The 9045-nt window shown below is 40.3% G+C and overlaps 1 pseudogene; it reads right to left on the reverse strand.

Annotated features, from left to right (window-relative positions):
- The window catches only part of LOC144337083 (uncharacterized), a 101453-nt pseudogene extending 92821 nt beyond the window's left edge, over positions 1-8632 (reverse strand).
- Between the last annotated feature and the right edge of the window lie 413 nt (positions 8633-9045).

Here is a 9045-nt window from a genome sequence, read left to right on the forward strand (position 1 = left end):
GCCCTCTAAGGGGTTCCAAATATCACTTTGTGACTTCCACGAGAACAGGCTTAGAGAGCGGCCTCTTGAGGGGAAAGCTGTACCTCTGTGAGATGAATTAACAGAACACTAAGCAGTTTCTCAGAAGGCTTCTTTCCAGATTTCATCTGAGGATACTTCCTTTTTCATCATAGCCCTCTACGGGCTTCCAAATATCACTTTGCATATTCCACAAGAACTGTCTCAGGGAAAGGATTCTTCAGGGGAAAGCTGTACCTCTGTGAGATGATTTCACAGAAAACAAAGAAGTTTCTCAGAAAGCTTCTTTCTCTTTGTTATCAGAGGATATTTCCTTTGACTCTATAGTCTTCAACGGGATCCGAAATATCTCTTCTCAGATTCCACAGAAATAAAGCTAGCAAAGAGATACACGAAATACAGATGTAACTCTTTGAGATGAATTAAAAGAACACTCAGCAGTTTCTTAGAAAGCTTCTTTCCAGATTTCATCTGAGGATAATTTCTTTTTCACCATTCCCTCTATGGGCTTCCAAATATAACTTTACCAATTCCACAAGAACTGTCTTAGCGAAAGGCTTCTTGAGTGGAAAGCTGTAACTCTGTGAGATGATTTCACAGAACACAAAGAAGTTTCTCAGAAAGCTTCTTTCTCTTTGTTATCAGAGGATATTTCCTTTGGCCCTATAGTCTTCAAAGGGATCCGAAATATCTGTTCTCAGATTCCACAGAAATAAGGCTAGCAAAGAGATCCACAAAATACAGATGTAACTCTGTGAGATGAATTAACAGAACACTAAGCAGTTTCTCAGAAAGCTTCTTTCCAGATTTCATCTGAGGATATTTCCTTTTTCACCATAGCCCTCTATGGGCTTCCAAATATCACTTTGCCAATTCCGCAAGACTGTCTTAGCGAAAGGCTTTTTGAGGGAAAAGCTGTAACTCTGTGAGATGATTTCACAGAACACAAAGAAGTTTCTCAGAAAGCTTCTTTCTCCTTGTTATGGGAGGATATTTCCTTTGGCCCTATAGTCTTCAAAGGGATCCGAAATATCTGTTCTCAGATTCCACAGAAATAAGGCTAGCAAAGAGATCCACGAAATACAGATGTAACTCTGTGAGATGAATTAAGAGAAGACTAAGCAGTTTCTCAGAAATCTCCTTTCTAGATTTCATCTGAGGATATTTCCTTTTTCACCATAGCCCTCTAAGGGGTTCCAAATATCACTTTGCCAATTCCAAAAGAACTGTCTTAGCGAAAGTCTTCTTGAGGGGAAAGCTGTAAATCTGTGAGATGATTTCACAGAACACAAAGAAGATTCTCAGAAAGCTTCCTTCTCTTTATTATCGAAGGATATTTCCTTTTTCCCTGTAGACTGCAAAGGGATCCGAAATATCTGTTCTCAGATTCCAGAGAAATAGGGCTAGCAAAGAGATCCACGAAATACATATGTAAATCTGTCAGTGGAAGTCACACATCACAAAGCAGTTTCTCAGAAAGGTTCGTTCCAGTTTTTATCTGAGGATATTTTCTATTTCATCATAGCCCCCTATGGGCTTCCAAATATCACTTTGCGACGTCCACAAGAACAGGCTTAGCGTGCGGCCTCTTGAGGGGAAAGCTGTAACTCTGTGAGATGAAATAACAGAACACTAAGCAGTTTCTCAGAAAGCTTCTTTCCAGATTTCATCTGAGGATATTTCCTTTATCATCATAGCCCTCTAATGGCTTCCCTATATCACTTTGCAAATTCCACAAGAACTGTCCTAGGGAAAGGCTTCTTGAGAGGAGAGCTGTAACTTTGTGAGATGATTTCACAGAACACAAAAAAGTTTCTCAGAAAGCTTCTTTCTCTTTGTTATCGGAGGATATTTCCTTTGGCCCTATAGTCTGCAAAGGGATCCGAAATATCTGTTCTCAGATTCCACAGAAATAAGGCTCGCAAAGATATCCCCGACATACAGGTGTAAATCTGTGAGTGGAAGTCACACCTCACAAAGCAGTTTCTCAGAAAGCTTCTTTCCAGTTTTATTCCGACGATATTTTCTCTTTCACCGTAGCCCTCTATGGGCTTCCAAATATAACTTTGCGACTTCCACAGGAACAGGCTTAGCGAGCGGCCTCTAGAGGGGAAAGCTGAAAATCTGTGAGATGAATTAACAGAACACTGAGCAGTTTCTCAGAAATCTTCTTTCCAGATTTCATGTGCGGCTATTTCCTTTTTCACCATAGCCCTCTATCGGCTTCCATATATCACTTTGCAAATTCCACAAGAACTGTCTTAGCGAAAGGCTCCTTGAGGGGAAAGCTGTAACTCTGTGAGATGATTTCAGAGAAGACAAAGAAGTTTCTCAGAAAGCTTCTTTCTCTTTGTTATCGGAAGATATTTCCTTTGTCCCTATAGTCTGCAAAGGGATCCGAAATATCTGTTCTCAGATTCCACAGAAATAAGGCTAGCAAAGAGATCCACGAAATACAGATGTAACTCTGTTAGTGGAAGTCGCACATCGCAAAGCAGTTTCTCAGAAAGCTTCTTTTCAGTTTTTCTCTGAGGATATTTTCTTTTTCACCATAACCCTCTATGGGCTTCGAAGTGTCACTTTGCGACGTCCACAAGAACAGGCTTAGCGAGCGGCCTCCTGAGGGGAAAGCTGTAACACTGTGAGATGAATTAACAGAACATTAAGCAGATTCTCAGAAAGGTTCTTTCCAGATTTCATCTGAGGATACTTCCTTTTTCACCATAGCCCTCTACGGGCTTCCAAATATCACTTTGCATATTCCACAAGAACTGTCTTAGGGAAAGGCTTCTTGAGGGGAAAGCTGTAACTCTGTGAGATGAATTAACAGAACACTAAGCAGTTTCTCAGAGAGTTTCTTTCCAGATTTCATCTGAGGATATTTCCTTTTTCACCATAGCCCTCTATGGGCTTCCAAATATCACTTTGCGAATTACACAAGAACTGTCTTAGCGAAAGGCTTCTTGAGGGGAAAGCTGTAACTCTGTGAGATGATTTCACAGAACACAAAGAAGTTTCTCAGAAACCTTCTTTCTCTTTCGAATCGGAGGCTATTTCCTTTGGCCCTATAGCCTTCAAAGGGATCCGAAATATCTGTTCTCAGATTCCACAGAAATAAGGCTAGCAAAGAGATCCACGAAATTCAGATGTAACTCTGTTAGGGAAGTCACACATCACAGAGCAGTTTCTCAGAAACCTTCTTCCCAGATTTCATCTGGGGATATTTCCTTTTTCACCGTAGCCCTCTATGGGCTTCCAAATATCACTTTGCCAATTCCACAAGAACTGTCTTAGCGAAAGGCTTCTTGAGGGGAAAGGTGTAACTCTGTGAGATGATTTCACAGAACACAAAGAAGTTTCTTAGAAAGCTTCTTTCTCTTTGTCATCGGAGGTTATTTCCTTTGACCCTATAGTCTTCAAAGGGATCCGAAATATCTGTTCTCATATTCCACAGAAATAAGGCTAGCAAGGAGATCCACGAAATACAGATGTAACTCTGTGAGATGAATTAACAGAACACTAAGCAGTTTCTCAGAAAACTTCTTTCCAGATTTCATCTGAGGATATTTCCTTTTTCACCATAGCCCTCTATGGGCTTCCAAATATCACTTTGCCAATTCCACAAGAACTGTCTCAGCGAAAGGTTTCTTGAAGGGAAAGCTGTAACTCTGTGAGATGATTTCACGGAACACAAAGAAGTTTCTCAGAAAGATTTTTCCCTTTATTATCAGAGTATATTTCCTTTGACCCAATAGTCTTCAAAGGGATCCGAAATATCTGTTCTCAGATTCCACAGAAATAAGGCTAGCAAAGAGATCCACGAAATACAGATGTAACTCTGTGAGTGGAAGTCACACATCACAGAGCAGTTTCTCAGAAAGCTTCTTTCCAGATTTCATCTGAGGATATTTCCTTTTTCACCATAGCCCTCTATGGACTTCCAAATATCACTTTGCCAATTCCACAAGAACTGTCTTAGCGAAAGGCTTCTTGAGGGGAAAGCTGTAACTCTGTGAGATGATTTCACAGAACACAAAGAAGTTTCTCAGAAAGCTTCTTTCTCCTTGTTATCGGAGGATATTTCCTTTGGCCCTATTGTCTTCAAAGGGATCCGAAATACCTGTTCTCAGATTCCACAGAAATAAGGCTTGCAAAGAGATCCACGAAATACAGATGTAACTCTGTGAGATGAATTAACAGAACACTAAGCAGTTTCTCAGAAAGCTTCTTTCCAGATTTCATCTGAGGATATTTCCTTTTTCACCATAGCCCTCTATGGGCTTCCAAATATCACTTTGCCAATTACAGAAGAACTGTCTTAGCGAAAGGCTTCTTGAGGGGAATGCTGTTACTCGATGAGATGATTTCACAGAACACAAAGAAGTTTCCCAGAAAGCTTCTTTCTCTTTGTTATCGGAGGATATTTCCCATGGCCCTATAGTTTTCACAGGGATCCGAAATATCTGTTCTCATATTACACAGAAATAAGGCTAGCAAAGATATACAAGAAATACAGATGTATCTCTCTGAGATGAATTAACAGAACACTAAGCAGTTTCTCAGAAAGCTTCTTTCCAGATTTCATCTGAAGATAATTCCTTTTTCACCATAGGCCTCTATGGGCTTCCAAATATCACTTTGCCAATTCCACAAGAACTATCTTAGCGAAAGGCTTCCTGAGGGGAAAGATGTAACTCTGTGAGATGATTTCACAGAACACAAAGAAGTTTCTCAGAAAGCTTCTTTCTCTTTTTTATCGGAGGATATTTCCTTTGGCCCTATAGTCTTCAAAGGGGTCCGAAATATCTGTTCTCAGATTCCACAGAAATAAGGCTAGCAAAGAGATCCACGAAATACAGATGTAACTCTGTTAGTGGAAGTCACACATCACAGAGCAGTTTCTCAGAAACCTTCTTTCCAGATTTCATCTGAGGATATTTCCTTTTTCTCCATAGCCTTCTAGGGGCTTCCAAATATCACTTTGCCAATTCCACAAGAACTGTCTTAGCGAAAGGCTTCTTGAAGGGAAAGCTGTAACTCTGTGAGATGATTTCAGAGAACACAAAGAAGTTTCTGAGAAAGCTTCTTTCCCTTTGTTATCGGAGGATATTTCCTTTGGCCGTATAGTCTTCAAAGGGATCCGAAATATCTGTTCTCAGATTCCACAGAAATAAGGCTAGCAAAGAGATCCAGGAAATACAGATGTAACTCTGTGAGTGGAAGTCACACATCACAGAGCAGTTTCTCAGAAAGCTGCTTTCCAGATTTCATCTGGGGATATTTCCTTTTTCACCATAGCCCTCTATGGGCTTCCAAATATCACTTGGCCAATTCCACAAAAACTGTCTTAGCGAAAGGCTTCTGGGGCGAAAGCTGTAACTCTGTGAGATGATTTCACAGAACACAAAGAAGTTTCTCAGAAAGTTTCTTTCTCTTTTTTATCGGAGGATATTTCCTTAGGCCCAGTAGTCTTCAAAGGGATCCGAAATATCTGTTCTCAGTTTCCACAAAAATATGGTCAGCTAAGATATCCACGAAATAAAGATGTAACACTGTGAGATGAAATAACAGAACACTAAGCAGTTTCTCAGAAAGCTTCTTTCCAGATTTCATCTGAGGATATTTCCTTTTTCACCATAGCCCTCTATGGGCTTCCAAATATCACTTTGCCAATTCCAGAAGAACTGTCTTAGCGAAAGGCTTCTTGAGGGGAAAGCTGTAACTCTGTGAGATGATTTCACAGAACACAAAGAAGTTTCTCAGAAAGCTTCTTTCTCTTTGTTATTGGAGGATATTTCCTTTGGCCCTATAATCTTCAAAGGGATCCGAAATATCTGTTCTCAGATTCAACAGAAATAAGGCTAGCAAAGAGATCCACGAAATACAGATATAACTCTGTGAGTGGAAGTCACACATCACAGAGCAGTTTCTCAGAAAGCTTCTTTCCAGATTTCATCTGAGGATATTTCCTTTTTCACCATAGCCCTCTATGTGCTTCCAAATATCACTTTGCCAATTCCACAAGAACTGTCTTAGCGAAAGGCTTCTTGAGGGGAAAGCTGTAACTCTGTGAGGTGATTTCACAGAACACAAAGAAGTTTCTCAGAAAGCTTCTTTCTCTTTGTTATCGGAGGATATTTCCTTTGACCCTATAGTCTTCACAGGGATCCGAAATATCTGTTCTCAGAATCCACAGACATAAGGTAGCAAAGAGATCCACGAAATACAGATGTAAATCTCTGACATGAATTAACAGAACACTAAGCAGTTTCTAAGAAAGCTTCTTTCCAGATTTCATCTGAGGATATTTCCTTTTACACAATAGCCCTCTGTGGGCTTCCAACGATCACTTTGCCAATTCCACAAGAACTGTCTTAGCGAAAGGCTTCTTGAGGGGAAAGCTGTAACTCTGTGAGGTGATTTCACAGACCACAAAGAAGTTTCTCAGAAAGCTTCTTTCTCTTTGTTATCGTAGGATATTTCCTTTGGCCCTATAGTCTTCAAAGGGATCCGAAATATCTGTTCTCAGATTCCACAGAAATAAGGCTAGCAAAGAGATCCACGAAACACAGATGTAACTCTTTGAGTGGAAGTCACACATAACAGAGCAGTTTCTCAGAAAGCCTTTTCCAGATTTCATCTGAGGATATTTCATTTTTAACCATATCCCTCCATGGGCTACCAAATATCACTTGGCCAATTCCACAGGAACTGTCTTAGCGAATGGCTTCTTTAGGGGAAAGCTGTAACTCTGTGGGATGATTTCACAGAACACAAAGAAGTTTCTCAGAAAGCTTCCTTCTCTTTGTTATCGGAGGATATTTCCTTTGGCCGTATAGTCCTCAAAAGGATCCGAAATATCTGTACTCAGATTCCACAGAAAGAAGGCTAGCAAAGAGATACACGAAATACAGATGTAACTCTGTGAGATGAATCAGCAAAACACTAAGCAGTTTCTCAGAAAGCTTCTTTCCAGATTTCATCTGAGGATATTTCCTTTTTCACCATAGCCCTCTATGGGGTTCCAAATATCACTTTGCCAATTCCACAAGAACAGTCTCAGCGAAAGGCTTCTTGAGGGGAAAGTTGTAACTTTGTGAGATGATTTCACAGAACACAAAGAAGTTTCTCAGAAAGCTTCTTTCTCTTTGTTATCGGTGGATATTTCCTTTGGCCCTATAGTCTGCAAAGGTATCCGAAATATCTGTTTTCAAATTCCACAGAAATAAGGCTAGCAAAGAGATCCACGAAATACAGATGTAAATCTGTGAGTGGAAGTCACACATCACAAAGCAGTTTCTCAGAAAGCTTCTTTCCAGTTTTCTTCTGAGGATATTTTCTCTTTCACCGTAGACCTCTATGGGCTTCCAAATATCACTTTGCGACTTCCACAGGAACAGGCTTTGCGAGCGGCCTCTAGAGGGGAAATCTGAAACTCTGTGAGATGAATTAACAGAACACTAAGCAGTTTCTCAGAAAGCTTCTTTCCAGATTTCATCTGAGGCTATTTCCTTTTCACCATAGCCCTCTATCGGCTTCTATATATCCCTTTGCAAATTCCACAAGAACTGTCTTAGCGAAAGGCTTCCTGAGGGGAAAGCTGTAACTCTGTGAGATGATTTCACAGAACACAAAGAAGTTTCTCAGAAAACTTCTTTCTCTTTCGAATCGGAGGCTATTTCCTTTGGCCCTATAGCCTTCAAAGGGATCCGAAATATCTGTTCTCAGATTCCACAGAAATAAGGCTAGCAAAGAGATCCACGAAATACAGATGTAACTCTGTTAGGGAAGTCACACATCACAGAGCAGTTTCTCAGAAAGCTTCTTTCCAGATTTCATCTGAGGATATTTCCTTTTTCACCGTAGCCCTCTATGGGCTTCCAAATATCACTTTGCCAATTCCACAAGAACTGTCTTAGCGAAAGGCTTCTTGAGGGAAAGGTGTAACTCTGTGAGATGATTTCACAGAACACAAAGAAGTTTCTTAGAAAGCTTCTTTCTCTTTGTCATCGGAGGTTATTTCCTTTGGCCCTATAGTCTTCAAAGGGATCCGAAATATCTGTTCTCATATTCCACAGAAATAAGGCTAGCAAAGAGATCCCCGAAATACAGATGTCACTCTGTGAGTGGAAGTCACACATCACAGATCAGTTTCTCAGAAAGCTTCTTTCCAGATTTCATGTGAGGATATTTCCGTTTTCACCATAACTCAGTGAGAGTTATAGTGTTCTATTAATTCAACTCAAAGAGTTACATCTGTATTTCGTGGATCTCTTTGCTAGCCTTATTTCTGTGGAATCTGAGAACAGATATTTCGGATCCCTTTGAAGACTATAGGGCCAAAGGAAATATCCTCCGACAACAAAGAGAAAGAAGCTTTCTAAGAAACTTCTTTGTGTTCTGTGAAATCACCTCACAGAGTTACAGCTTTCCCCTCAAGAAGCCTTTCGCTAAGACACTTCTTGTGGAATTGGCAAAGTGATATTTGGAAGCCCATAGAGGGCTATGGTGAAAAAGGAAATATCTTCAGCTGAAATCTGGAAAGAAGCTTTTTGAGAAAATGCTCTGTGATGTGTGAGTTACACTCACAGAGTTACATCTGTATTTCCTGCATCTCTTTGCAAGCCTTCTTTCTGTGGAATCTGAGAACAGATATTTCGGATCCTTTTGAAGACTACAGGGCCAAAGGAAATATCCTCCGATAACAAAGAGAAAGAAGCTTTCTGAGAGACTTCTTTGTGTTCTGTGAAATCATCTCACAGAGTTACAGCTTTCCCCTCAAGAAGCCTTTCGCTAAGACAGTTTTTGTGGAATTGGCAAAGTGATATTTGGAACCCCTAGAGAGCTATGGTGAAAAAGGAAATAACCTCAGTTGAAATCTGGAAAGAAGCTTTCTAAGAAACTGCTTAGTGTTCTGTTAATTCATCTCACAGAGTTACATCTGTGTTTCCTGGATCTCTTTGCAAGCCTTATTTCTGTGGAATATGAGAACAGATATTTCGGATCCCGTTGAAGACAAGAGGGCCA

This window comes from Macaca mulatta, chromosome 19 (genome assembly GCF_049350105.2).
Source record: "Macaca mulatta isolate MMU2019108-1 chromosome 19, T2T-MMU8v2.0, whole genome shotgun sequence".
Lineage (NCBI taxonomy): Eukaryota > Metazoa > Chordata > Mammalia > Primates > Cercopithecidae > Macaca > Macaca mulatta.